The following is a 13,809-nucleotide window of genomic DNA, read 5'->3' on the forward strand; positions in this document are numbered from 1 at the left end:
TCACGAATCTTCTATCTCTCACAGGGTACAATGCCAGAAAGCTTGACCTTCTAATGCCAAGAGCGACGGTCACCATTTTTGGTGAAACCTTATTAGAAATATCTATTGAGTCCTTTCTTCATGGACCCCAGCGGTCAATTTAAAGTAATTTCTCTTCAGACACCAAAAGAGAATTCACGGGAACCGATGTCATGCTGTGTCCTCCTGCCTCGCACCAAGCTGGCCTCAGGCCTCCGTACCCCTCCCCGGTGTGCACGGGAGGAGGTCACTCCGAGTTCGCTGTTTTAAATTCCTCCATCCCACGCCTCCCCAGGAACCCCTCAGGCATGCGCCCCAGACAGGCTGGTTTCCAGCTCAGGTCGACCAGCTGGCTGCATCCCCGACTGTCTCCCAGACTGGCTGGCACCCATGGAGTTACCTCCCCGCCCATGAGAGGCGGGCAGAGCGCTTTATCCAACCATCGGGGATAGACCCGGCCTGCCCACTTGCAATACAGGATGGGGCGAGGATGCCTTTTCTGAGCTCTGCTCTGCGTCCCATGTCACTTTGCCTTCCGGAGTTGAATACAGTGGGGCTCAGAGCCCGTTCCTGCCCAGACGCGCTTGGTGACCGTGCAGACTGTGGCTAGCGGAATAGGACGGGGTGGCCGTCCTCGAGGTGGGCGGAGTCTCGGGAGAGCAAGAAGGGACATCGGTGCACACACCTGGAGCAGATGATTCATCGTTGCGCCTTCTCTTTGGCTGGGCGCTGTCACAGAGGATGTAACTGTCCGAAGGTCACATGCCACGAGGTCACGGTCATACGGTCAGGTACATGTGAGCGGCAGGAGCGCTGGAGGCGGCCGACAGCCCCGCAGCACATGCCCCGTGTGGGACAGTGAAGCAGGAGCTTAGACCGCGATGTGCCCCTTTCAAAAGGATCTTCATGAGGACGACGATTCGATTTCTCCCCGAGTTTACCGAAGTGAAATGATTATGGGACCATCTGCTACTTCTACAGACAAACGCAGTTTCAGCTCATAAACGTATGGGTGCCAGATAAAATACAGGACACCCGATTAAGTCTGACTTTTGGAGAAATAACGAATAAGTGTCCTTTAAAGTATAAGTATAGCCCATGTAATACTGGTGATAGGTGTAAGTATGTCCCGTGTAATACTTGGGGCATGTTACACTGTTGATAAATATAAGTGTATCCCGTGTCATATTTGGGACATATTACATCAGCATCCCGTGTCTCGGTTTGCTAAGCTGGCAGCTGTCTACACGCAGCCCGGTCTCAGATTGTGAGTGCGGGGCGAGTGATCATCTAGTGATCCCATCTGCTTTCACTCAAAAGAAAGTTTCAATAGAGTCGAGTTAAAGAAACCAAATCTTAACAAATAGGAGGACGAGCTCTCGTCCATTAAACAGAGGGGCCTGGTCGAGAAAGGACACCGTCCTTTAGAGCAGCTCGAGGCGGCACACGGTCAGCCAGTCACCCGGGGGCCCGGACGGCTCTCCTCTCTGCGTGGCTTTGACCCCGCGGTCAGCGAGGCTGTCGGTGTTGGAGAGAAAAACATTTTGAGCTTGAGTTTGTGTCGGGGCTGGCCCTCCCCCGAGCCCCTTCTCTGCAAGTACACAGCAGCGCGCACGACAAACCCCGAATGATTTCGGCACCGCGTCCGGTCACTGCGCGACGGCACATCTGTGCCATTGGAGTGGCAGTTTTGTTACAGTTCCGTTCATTTAGACGCTCGCCTGTTGCCGTGGATTCGACTATTGGTTCTTGTAGAAAAATAAACACGAGGTTCACTTCCTCCTGTTCGTAAGGCTTTACAATAACAAGTAAACGGTTATTTCCTGAGCATCGAATATTTATACAGGTGGGGTTCATTTCTCCGGGCAAAAGAAAGCATTTCAGATGAATAAATCCAGCGGCTTTCCATTTCCCGTGACATTTTATTTTTGTAAAACGAGGGCCTAGAAAGCAAAAGTCTGAATTTAATCCGAGTGTGGCCGACGTGAGAGGCGCGTACGAGCTTTCAGCAGAGTTGTTTGTCCCCGGCACGGCAGGCGCGAACCCGGCGGCCGTGTGGTCAGCGCCGGCACCTGGGACACGGAGGAGGGAGCGCGTGCGTGACGTCGCTTTGCGGATGAGACGCTGCGACAAATAACAACGTATGCGACCTCAGGACTCAGGACGCCCGAATCTCTGCTGAGACTTTGGGAAGGAGAGAAGCCGGCACGAGAGCGTCTCTCCCCATCGTCTGTCGCCCGCTTTCCTTCTATGGAAAAAAAATGGAGTGACTCACATGCGGGATCTGAGGAATGAAATAAATGAACAGACAAAACAGAAACAGACTCGCAGATACAGGGAATGACCTGATGGGCGCCAGGTGGGAGGCCGGGCAAGAAAGGGGAAGGGTGAAGGACAAAGTGGCCGTCACAACATCGCCACGGGGACCTGAAGCTCGGCACAGGGAGACTCGTCAGGAACATTGGAATAAGCACGTGGGGTGCCAGGTGGGGACTAGAGTTATAGGGGGGTCACTTTGTAAATTACATAAACGTCTAACCACGATGCTGTACACCTGAAATTAATTTAATCTTTTATGCCAATTATAACTAAAACGCAAATTTAATTTTAAAAAAGGGAAAAATGAGAAGGAGATGGAACAGTCCCCAGTGGAGTCCACGGCCAGTTGGAGCGATGATGGGGGAGCCGGGAGCGGCCAGGATCGGGACGGACGGCAGGACGGGCAGGACGGAGCGTCCGCGCACCTGCTCACGGGAAGCTCACGCCGTCACTCAGAGACGCTGCCTCTGTGGAGCCAGGCCCCCCACACCTCGCGCCTGGGGCCCCCTTCGTGTGCGCGTGCGAGCCCTCCCGGGCGGTGAACCCCCGCGTGACGGTCCTGCAGAGAGCCACACGCTGAAGCGCCACGTCACGCCGCTGGGAGCCGGACTCGGCTGCGTGGCTCCCTTTTCGTGTTTGTCACGGTCCCCTTACCACGGAGACATCCGCATCTCGTGGCGCTGACACACAAACGTGCTTTTCATCCACAAGAAGGAAGCCTGAACTATTCGTAACGGCATAAATCCTTCTTCTGCTTCCCTTCGCTTCATGCTATTCGGGGCCTGAAGGAAATCGGGCGTCGGAGCATCCGGTGGCGATGCTTAATTTGCAGGCGGGGCCGTGCGCCATACAATGGAATCCCGGGGCGACTGATGCCTCTGCCTTCCGTCTCCCCTCCCCGTTCCTTGCTTCTCCTTTCTGGGCTCACGTCCTCCAACAGCTCACTGCACACGGCTTTCGTCATAGGTTCCCCTTCTGTGGGACCCCGAGCTATGATCTAGAAGACCACTCTCTCTCCAATGAATATCTAACTCAATGTACCACCAATTACCATACTAATTTTTGAACAGCGGTTAAACTAGGTCTAAAAGATATATTAAAATTCCATCTCATAATTTACAGTATGATTGAGACTCCTGCCAATTGACAGGAAATAAAAACCCTACCAGAAACCCTATAGGAAAAAAAAAAAAGAGAAAGAAAAAAAAAACAGGAAAAGTAGAGAAACAGGAAGTACACAAAAGAGTGAGCCCTCTTAAGGCTTAAGTAACTATTAATGATCAGAGTTGCACATTAAAGCAACAGAGATAATTTGAACACATTTGCATCAGTATTGAAAATTGTACAGAACTGAAACGTACCCGGTTGAGAATACGGGAGCTTTCCTGCCCTGGTGGCAGTAGGCGACACCTAGCTTGCCATTCTGAACATTTTAGCCAGATTTTAGGTTTTCGCTAAATGCCATCGAGGAGTTTGCCAATCTGATGGCCCAACAATATCTGTTGTAGGCATCGATCCTAAAAAATTCTTAGAGAAGTGTGCAAGGTGAGACATCCAGGACGTTCCACACGGCTTCGGGAAGTCCAGGCTGACTTAGGTAGTTGTCACCGTGTAAAGCTCATATAATGTCGTAGATGCATATGTTTTAGTGATATACAGCAGAAAAAAGTGGGGTATTTAGCAACCAGATTAGGTCTTAAAAGCATTTTGTTGAGTGAAAGACAGAAACGGAATGAGATTTATGGCTTGGTGCTATTTATACAAATCAGAAACACGTCCTCACAGTCATGGTCCAGGACATGTGTCAAACAGATCGCAGTGAGGGACGTGGGTTGCCGGGTCTGGAAGTCCAAGTAAGAACCTCGCCAGCAAAAATGTACGAAGAACTAGAATTTAGCCACATAAACACAGCCTCCAAGCAGAGGCTGGAGCTTAAGACACCATGGTGGATTCAGTTGACGATTTCTTCATGTTGGCACCACTAACGCTTGGGGCTGGATCATTCTTCGCGCTGCTGGGTGTTGAGCAGCTTCCCTGGTCTCTGCGCACCAGATGCCAGCGGCATCGCCAGTGACAACCTCAAATGCCTCCAGACATTGTCCCCTGCCCTCCGGAAAAGGGCGGCCGCAATCCCTCCCTCTGAGAGAGGGCAAAGAAACGCAGCGGGAGAGCGGCGGGTGGTCGACGGGGTGAGCAGAGCCGTGGGTCTCTCCTAAAATATTTGGGATTGCATTTGAGACATCCACAGAGAGTGCGTAGACCCTCGGCCACTCCCGCTCACCACGCAGATTTGACTGATGACGACCTCGTGTGCGAGGCCCAGCTGATTCCTCCATAATTTCAAATACGTTGTGTTTATTGCCTTCCCATAATGGGTATTTTCATCATTTGAATTAAGGTTCAGAATTAATAATTATTTACTTGTCGTTTCTTTGACATCGGTGTTTCTTTTTTAATCTTTTGATTCAGGTCTTCTACCAAGTCAGAAAAATTTTTCTTCTACTATTTCTTCTGAAATTTCTTTTGCCTGAATAGGCTCGCCTTGTATAGATCCTTTGACATGGGTTAGTTAGATGTTTCCTCCATATATCAAAACAGAACCACAAACCTCTCGCCGTTTTCATCGCAATAAAGTTTTCCTCTGAGTTTTGCGTTTCCTGAGTGTGTCTTCTGCTTCGCAGCCTTGAGATCTGCGTGGGCTGTGATATGAGATTTGCCATGTCGAGAAATGCACTTTTATCAGCCTGAGTTTTCGTGTCTATGCCCTGCATCCTGATTTCAAAACGTCCGTCACGCTCCCGCAAAGGATGTGTTTCGCCAACGGCCATTTCTTACCCTCCTTCAGAAGTCCCTTCTTTAAAAAGCAGCATTTTTTTTTTTTTTAGTATTTACAAAATTGATCGAAAAATTCTAGCCCGTGGGTGTCTGAATTCTTCCTTCCTTCATGTTCCTTCCTTAGAATTTCCCCCCACCATCTCCATCTCAATTTTATCTCTGAATAGTATAAACTTGACATTTTGGTCAGGTGGCTGTGTTCTGTCTGACACCATGCTTTGGGGATGTGTGGACTCACCTACCCAATCTCATGCTTTCTAAAATTTTACCTAAAAGTTGGCAGATATTACTTTAGAAACGTCTCCCTATGTATGTTATGTTATGTGAACTTCTAGCTTTGCATTTATCCCGTCACAAAATATGGGAAGACTCGATGATTATTTGCCTCTTAATTTGACTTAGGAAAGGCAATTTGTTTTTGAAAGTGAATTCTAACCGACCAAAACAAGAAAAGAATGCAATATATCCTTGAACTCCAGAGAAAATGAGCCATGTGTTTTATGAGATCCTTCTGGATAAAAAGTCGCTGATGCTCACAGAATCAAGGGGGAGATCACTTCAACAAAGACAATTGGCTAACGAAAGAGTAAAGCCAGAAATAATGTTTTTTTGGAAAGAGTGTTCTTCCCTTCTGCAAGTTGATGTAATATAAGTGTAATTCTACAACTCCGATTAGGCGACCTTTGTGGCCTGGGATTTCAAAATGAAGACTGGCCCTTGACCTTGAGATAATCAGCTGCAGGGAAAGATCCTTGAGAAAATGATTACGCACACGAAAATGGGGTTGATGCCTCTAACCGCAAACAGCTGTCCCTTGCAAGCCGCCGGACGCCGGTCAGCAGTTTGCAAATCTTAGGTGTGGTTCTTCCAGAAAAAGGCATTGAGCTGACTTTATTATAAACTGGTCCTGGGGAGGGACGTGTGGAAATGGAAACACCCAAGGTCCAATACAGATTCCAAACACCTCCCTGACTTTGCTTTGCATGTGTGCAGCTACGTCTCTGTCCTGAGGTGGCTTAAGTTGCAAGCTGTTTCCTCACCAGCTGGGACATCAGGCGTGACACCCACAGCAGTCTCCTCCGACGCTGCAGGAGGCTTCGTGTCACTCAGAAAACTGGGGCTGACCCACCGCCCTGGAACAATGTGAATTGTCGTCCGCAGAGAGCGACGTGCATCTCTGGATGGCGTCCCCACGCTGAGTAACACTCACTGCTATTGTGCAGAGAGGCAGTCTGCGCTGTGGTCTGCTTGACCCGTGATCAATGACACCGGTTTCACAGGTGGAACAGATTCATGAGCTGACGATCGCCATGAATTTATTTCTCACTTCTTCAAGACGGTAGCATTTGGAGAAGAGTTTTAAACATTTCCAACGTCAAACATGTATTTACAAAACTGATCGTCATTGGGCTTTGCGTCATCTGATCTACAGAGCGCGTCTTTGGGGCTGATCGTGACGGGATGAAGCTGCACAGACAGATAGATGCGCAGGGGCTGCTTTCCAAACCGGGCATTGAGTAGAACAGGGGTCTATATTGCTATAAAAAGGAGATGTGCTTGAAAAATGAGGTTTTCCTTGAGCACGACCTCTCGTTTGATAGCCCAGTGCTGACATACGATGTGCCAGCCCCTTCAGCGGCAATGCTCGCCATGTCAACGTGCGAGAGTCACCACATCAAAGCCAGCAGAAGCCGGAGCCACGGCGTCGTCACCCGTGTTCCCCTCCGCTCACGGCGAGCATCTCTGCCGTCACCACGCAGTTGGACGCACGTGACCTCCGACAGGACCCAAGCAGCCTGTGTCTTCAGTGATGCACGTGTTGACGCCCCACCCCCCGGAAGTGCGAGGCGGTCCGGCTAACACGTGGCCACGCCGCGTGCACGGCAGAAGCAACTTCTACCAGACGTGGCCCCCGCTGGAGCTGCGGAGCCCTCCTGTGAACTTTGCCTTGCCCCCACATTATAGCATCAAATATGTTTTATTTTTCTAGAACAATAGGACCAGAAAGAATTTCGAGCCAAGTCATCTGTCCCCTAATTCTGTCCAGGAATATACATTGACATGCTCGAAATGTCACAGCGTCATCACGATGAGGTTCCCATAAAAATTCCAGTGTGGGCTTGGATGTCGTGTGACCTCCTACCTCCTCCTTCCAATGACGCGTCAGGCACCCAGGACCATCTCCCCGGGGCTTGCGTTCAAGTTTCCATCTTGTGAACCCCACGACAGCCTGACTCGTGAAGGCTTCGGACGCCGAATGAGCCTGTCTGCCACCAGACGCAAACTCCAGACAGAGAGTTTTACAGACCCCCAAATCATAGTCATAAAGAAAAGCCACGACGGCATATGTCAGACCGTATTCAGCGTTACAAAACCATAACCCTACAGAGAATGAGAAGCAAAGCGTGAACTTAATTGGGGGGGAAAGGCGTCCGGTGTGAGACGGACAGAAGGAGCTCAGCCTTCTGGAAGGGCACATGGCTTCGAGGACAGACTTCAGTGGCTTCTGTATCAGCCTCCAAGTTTAAGTGAGAGAGACCATGAGGGCGGAATCTTTCCTGCACGTACTGTATTTATTATGTCATCATTCTTGTCACTGCCTCGTTATTCTGGGAGGCCCCCCTCCACGACACCTGCATTCAAGGGTTCGCTTCTCTCTGTGGCTGTGCGTCATTCACCCCACGAATTTCCTCGGACCGTTGATGCTCCGGGTCTTCGTCTACAAACAAAAGCCATCCTCAAGCCCGGACGTGAGGTGGCCCCGCCTCCGAGGACATTTCCTCGCAGGAAATCCTGCCTTCGGTTCACAGTTCGTGTGGCACAGGTGTCACCTGCCAGCTCACGGGACGCCTTCCGCCTTCTTTCTGCACATTGACACCAATAACGAGACAAGCCTGAGAGGTTCAGCGGCCGAAGCCCTTTGGGACACGACCCATATGTAAGGAAACGCATTCTCCGGGACACGTGGGGCCCAGATGGACGGGCCCCTCGCTCTTCCATTTTTAAATTGTGCTTCCGCTGCAGAAATTAACTTTCCAGTGGTCGACGCTAATAGGGCTCTGTTTATAGCCAGCAGCATGATTTTATTAACCGCACTGAGGGATGACCTCATCCATTAAACATACACATGGCCTCCCAAGGCGAAAGGGCAGACGGAGGGGATCACGTGGGCAGCCCCCGGATCCCTCCCAGGGTCGTCCGCTCTGCCAGGGCCGGCTGCCGCCCTGACAGCCTCTGACGGGCCTCCTGCGAAAACCCCCTTTGTGATGGCAGAATGCAAACTACTCCTTGTCTTTTCTCTTTCAAGAGCTCTGTGGGTTTCTGCGTTAGGTTTCTTTATGGGGTGTTCTCCGTTTTTGTGGCATAAAGACTCTCAGAGTGAAGAAAAGGGTTTCCTGAAGGGCACCCTAACATCTAGACTACCTGCATGTAGGGCAAACGGGAGTTCAAGGGGCCGATGGCATTCGGGTCGCTGACTGGAGGACCCTTACAACAGGGATTGTCCAGGGGGTCCCGCCGTGATCACGAGGCTTCTTAAAAGTGGAAGAGAAGGCACAAGACAACGTCATAGTGAGTGCGGGTGAGAAGGACTCAGCCCATCCAGGTGTGCAGGCGCCTGTACAAGCTGGAAAAGCTCGGAAAACAGATTCTTCCCCAGAAGCTTCCAGAAGGAGGCAGCCCTGCTGTCTGTCACCTTGGTTTTCCTCCGGCGACACCTGTCTCGAAATTCTGACCTCTAGAACTGCAATGGAATAACTGGGTGTCGTTCGAAGTCACGGAGCCACTGCTAACTTGTCCTCGTGGCCCTCAGACACCCACACCGCTTCCCATACTGGTGACCGTGGCCCAAACGCTGCGGTTCACCGAGTACCAGTTTGCTCGTGCACAAGTGGCATCCGTCTCACAGAATCAGTCAAAATCGACTGCGGCTGTCAGATGTCCCGTTCATCCCACGGGACGCGTGGACAATATTCACAGAATGAACCCTCGATCGAAGCAGGAAAAAGAGCCGTCAGAATGAGTTCTCTCTCCGTTTCAACGGAAGAGGAGGTTTCGACCATCTTTTGCCAGGCAACAAATCGCCCCCAAATGCCATCGGTTGAAACGACATCGGTGTGATTGGTCCGGGGGACAATTCAGGCTGGATTCAGGCTACCAGACAGAAAGAAGCCCAGGATGCTGGTGATATCCTCCAGTGCACATGACAGCAAGTTCTCACGCCCCAGCTGTCAGTCACGCCCAGGTCGAGAAACGCCACCTCTTCTCCAAAGCCAACATTACTGGGCACATTTTTATCTTCTGAGCCACCGCAAGTCACCGTGCATTTTGTTTGTTTGCTTTTTAGCTCTCGAGACCAGTTTCATCCCAATTTTTCCAACCTGGATTTGCCTCCCAAGTTCAAGGTCAAAACTGTGTGCTTTAAGCTTTTGTGGTAGCAACAAAGAGGCCATGGCAAGAACAAGCACTGTATTCGCTCACGATTCTCCGAATCAGCAGTTTGGGCCAAGCCCTTCTGTGGGTCTTGCCTGGGGTCACTCACGCAGTTGCTACCATGTGGATGGGCTGGATGAGACAGAATAGTGTCAGATACAGGTGACCCTTGAACAATGCGGGGGTGAGGGGCGCCGATCCCCCCAGACAGTCCAAAATCCACATTTAACTTTCGACTCCCCCCAAAACTTAACTACTGACAGCCTCCCTTAACGATAACTCGGTGAACTAACACGTGCTTTGTGCGTCCTGTGCATTAGGTACTGCGGTCTCACGATGGAGTCAGCCAGAGAAAAGCGAGCGTTAGGAGCATCACGAGGAAAAGCAACCCCATTTACAGAACCCTGCGTGTTTACCGCAAGAGAGAACCCACGCGTACGGAAGTGGACCCGCACAGTTCGAACCCGCTTTGTTGAAAGATCAACCGTGGATTCACTGTCATGCCTCCTGGGTGGTCCTGTCCATCCACGCAGAGCCCTGAGACCACCATGTAAAAGGCCAGGGTAGCAACCACCAGACGGGGGCCAGCTGCCCCCGGCGCCGATGGCCAGACATGTGCTCCGACCCCAGCCTGACTCATCCACTCACCCTCCGTCCCATGTTATTGCTGCCACGTGGCGAATCGTAGGCAGGGCAAACGGAAGGACCACCCGGGATTACCTAATCTCTAGCGAATTCCAACACGGCGGAGAAGGTGACCCCTGGCTCCGTGGGTGTAGCCGTGACACGAGGGGACTGAGGGCAGCGAGTGGCTCGATGTGGCTGCAGTGTGTCATCGAGACGGCAGAGCCCTCTGCAGCGGGCGGAGAAGCCGAGGACCTCGGCCAAGGTCAGCTCGGTTTTCCCACGGGGATTCCCTTCGCCTGGGGGCAGTCGGACACGGTGACAGGAATTTATGTTCTGCACGGGATTTCGTTTATTTATCATTTGACGTGGACACAGCAGAGTGGCTCTGCTGCCTCATCAGTAATGGCCACGAAGCCATCAGCCTTCCGCTGGCTTCTCCCACCCAGTCCTGAGAACGTGCAGAGCCGGGATTCTGCACTGTGACGAACGAGGGCCCGGCGAGACGTGTTTTGGGGTAACATTTCACTTTTCGGGAGAATGGCGACTCCGAACCATATCGGAGATTTAAAAATATTTCTCTTGGGCAACCGATCTTTTTCGTTAACCTTCTACTTTTTAATCCCTCGTCTTCTTAATGGTTCGATGCTTGTGTCAGCCAAGGGAGAGTCAGTATCTGTTTCTGATTTATTTCCTATTAACTCACTGAATATTTTTTATGTGTTTGAGAAGTCTTCCGGGAGTATTTAATATACTATTTTGATCTTTCTTTGCTAAAAGCATGAACCCATACTTTTTTTTTTTCCTAAGGCTAGAAATCTGGAAGAGATTTAAATTATGATCAAAACAGTGAACTCATGAAGTTTGAATGGTTTCTATACTTGGCAAAGAAAATTTCTTCAGCCTTCTTTCTTGAGAGGAAAATCAGATTTTGAGTGTTTGTTATTTCACTGAGTCTTTACACCCCTCCCACTCCAATCTGCACGAGATTTAATTTTACAAGACGCATCGACTTTCTTATCAATCAAAATCTTCATTAAAACATTTCAAAAGTCACTTTATTAAAACATTTCAAAAATATGTAAATAATCCAAATGATAATTATAAAATAGTTCTCCCTAGCATGGGGAGATAGTTAAGAGGCATATAGGATTTTAATCTGGTGATGATTTTTCAGGAAAATTTAGTCATGCCATTTCTAATCAGAAAAAAAAAAAGGCATTGAACAAATTAAGGGGAATGAGAGCTCAGAGATGAAATTAAAATTTATATCTAATTCTTTCTACAGTGGGGGAGAGGGGCTGGATTACAGACGTAAACCTGCTCCCTACCACCACCAGCAAATATCACGCAGTGTCCCCCAACATACACACATGTGCGCCGCGAAGAATTATGATGAAACACACTGAACTTCCTCTGGCCCGCGATAGAACCAGATGCATTGGAACCGAGGCTTAGAAAATGGTCCAGCAGACCTCTTCCACGGCGCAGGATGCTGACGGGAGTCTCAGGAATGAGCTGCCTTCCCCCATCTCCTCTCGGCCATTTTCCAGAGCCGAACATAAACTCCCTATCTATCATTAGTGGGATCTCACGACTGAAAATCAGGGTCCTAATTGAGGATCCTTCGGCGGCAGGTGTAAAAGGAGCTGCTTCGTCCATTAATTTGGTGCGGGGCTGGTTCCCGGGCTGGGTGCGGAGGGGAAGGACATTGAGGAAGAGCTGTGAGCCTCCCCCTGTCCTCGCCTTGTGTGTTGGTGTCGGGGACGTGGCCAAGTGACCAAGAGTCAGAGCACAGGTGGGGAGAGATGGAGCCTCAGATGCTGAGGGTCAGGGAGATGGGTCCTCGGCAAAACCAGGCCAGCCGGGGGCAAGGGCGGGATGGAGGGGCGGCTGCACGCAGTGAAGGAGGCTGTGCCCAGAGAGGCCCCCGGGCTACGCTGACGGGAAGAGCAGGTAAGGGACGAGCTAAGCGCTAAGCGCCCTTTCTGCGTTTTCCAAGTTACTCATCTCGCACCCCCCAAGTGTTTTAGTTTAAATGTTCATATGTTTTATAAACTCTCTAGTACCTACCAATCCATAGGATAGATATAATAGATAAAAATAAATAGATTATAGAATATATTAGATAGCGATTGTATAGATTAGAAAAATATAAAAATAGATGAGTGATTCATAGATAATGGCTACATAGACATAAAAGTAGGTAGATAGATAGATAGATAGATAGATACATACATACATACATGATAGATAGATGATACATACAAAGATGGATTGTCAATGTATAGATGATAGATATATGATACATAATAAATGATAGATAGACAGATTGATTGAAAAATGAGCGGCGATTAGAAGGACAGAGAGTAGGTGGTAGGTACTTATAGGCAAATAGTAGGTAGGTAGATATATGATGATAGAAAGATAGATAAGTAGATGATAGCTAGCTAATTTGATGATCGATACATAGATAGATAGATAGATAGATAGATAGATAGATAGATAGATAGACAGACAGACAGACAGATAGATGATAGAGATAGATAGAGGATAGATAAACAGTTTCTCTCACGCTAAGGCAGGTCACTCAACCTACCCTCCTGACATCTGGGGTGATGAGTCTCACGTGGGGTGTCCGGGCACTGCAGGGTGCGGAGCAGTCTCCTATCCACCAGACGCAGTAGCACCCCATACAACCCATTTCGACCACCAAAAATGTCTCCAGATGTCGGCGAGCGTCCCCTGCTGGGCGAACCACTCCTTGGGTCCCTTCTGTGTGAAATCAAGCTCATGAAACATTGTTTTCTCTCCCTACAAAGTATCTGACTAGCACAGAATGACTACAGCTGAGTGACCGCTGTCACACAGGCTGCCACGTGGGTTTCTGTTACGTTTTTCACACAAACGGGAGGCGTGGGGAGTGAGACCTAGAGAACGTGACCTTCGGTGACCTTTTAAATAGACTTTCAAACCCCCGGCTTTGGGGAAGGGAAGGGTCTGCTGTGCCTCATCCAGCCTACATTCAAGAATAACGTCGTGGTGCGTGTAAGCATTCAGGAAGAGGGTGGGTCTCGTGTTATCTGCCTTGACCACAATAACATAAAAGTTAACAAGTAAATTGTCTTCAACTGAAGAATTGTGCCTGTCTTGCGTAGGTGGCGTGACGTGTGTTGTCTGCAAATGGAAAGTCCATACTTCACCTCTGTAGGACGGGGCTCAGCTGTCGTCAGGTTTTCCACAGACGGGAAAAGTGAAGCAGCTGGTCGCCTTTGCCATTGACCCTGAGAGCTGCAAAGCTAGAAGCAAACTGCGTCTCACGTACGCTTTGCAATACACGACAAACAACAACAGAACACGGGGTAACAGGGTTTTGATCAAGCGTTTGATGATTCAGAAATTCGCCTACGCTGTTTTCTTTATCCGTGTGGTCTTCATGACGAGACGCCACTATCCCAATCCTTAAAACCATGACAGCCCAGAAAACTCAATTACTGATTCTCTTCCTTTTAAGTTGCAGCTCGTATTCAACGTAGCACTGAACACATAGATACTCATTTCTGGAAACATCCGTTTTCCCTG

Source organism: Pteropus medius, unplaced genomic scaffold, assembly GCF_902729225.1.
Source record: "Pteropus medius unplaced genomic scaffold, Ma_sr-lr_union100, whole genome shotgun sequence".
Classification (NCBI taxonomy): Eukaryota; Metazoa; Chordata; class Mammalia; order Chiroptera; family Pteropodidae; genus Pteropus; species Pteropus medius.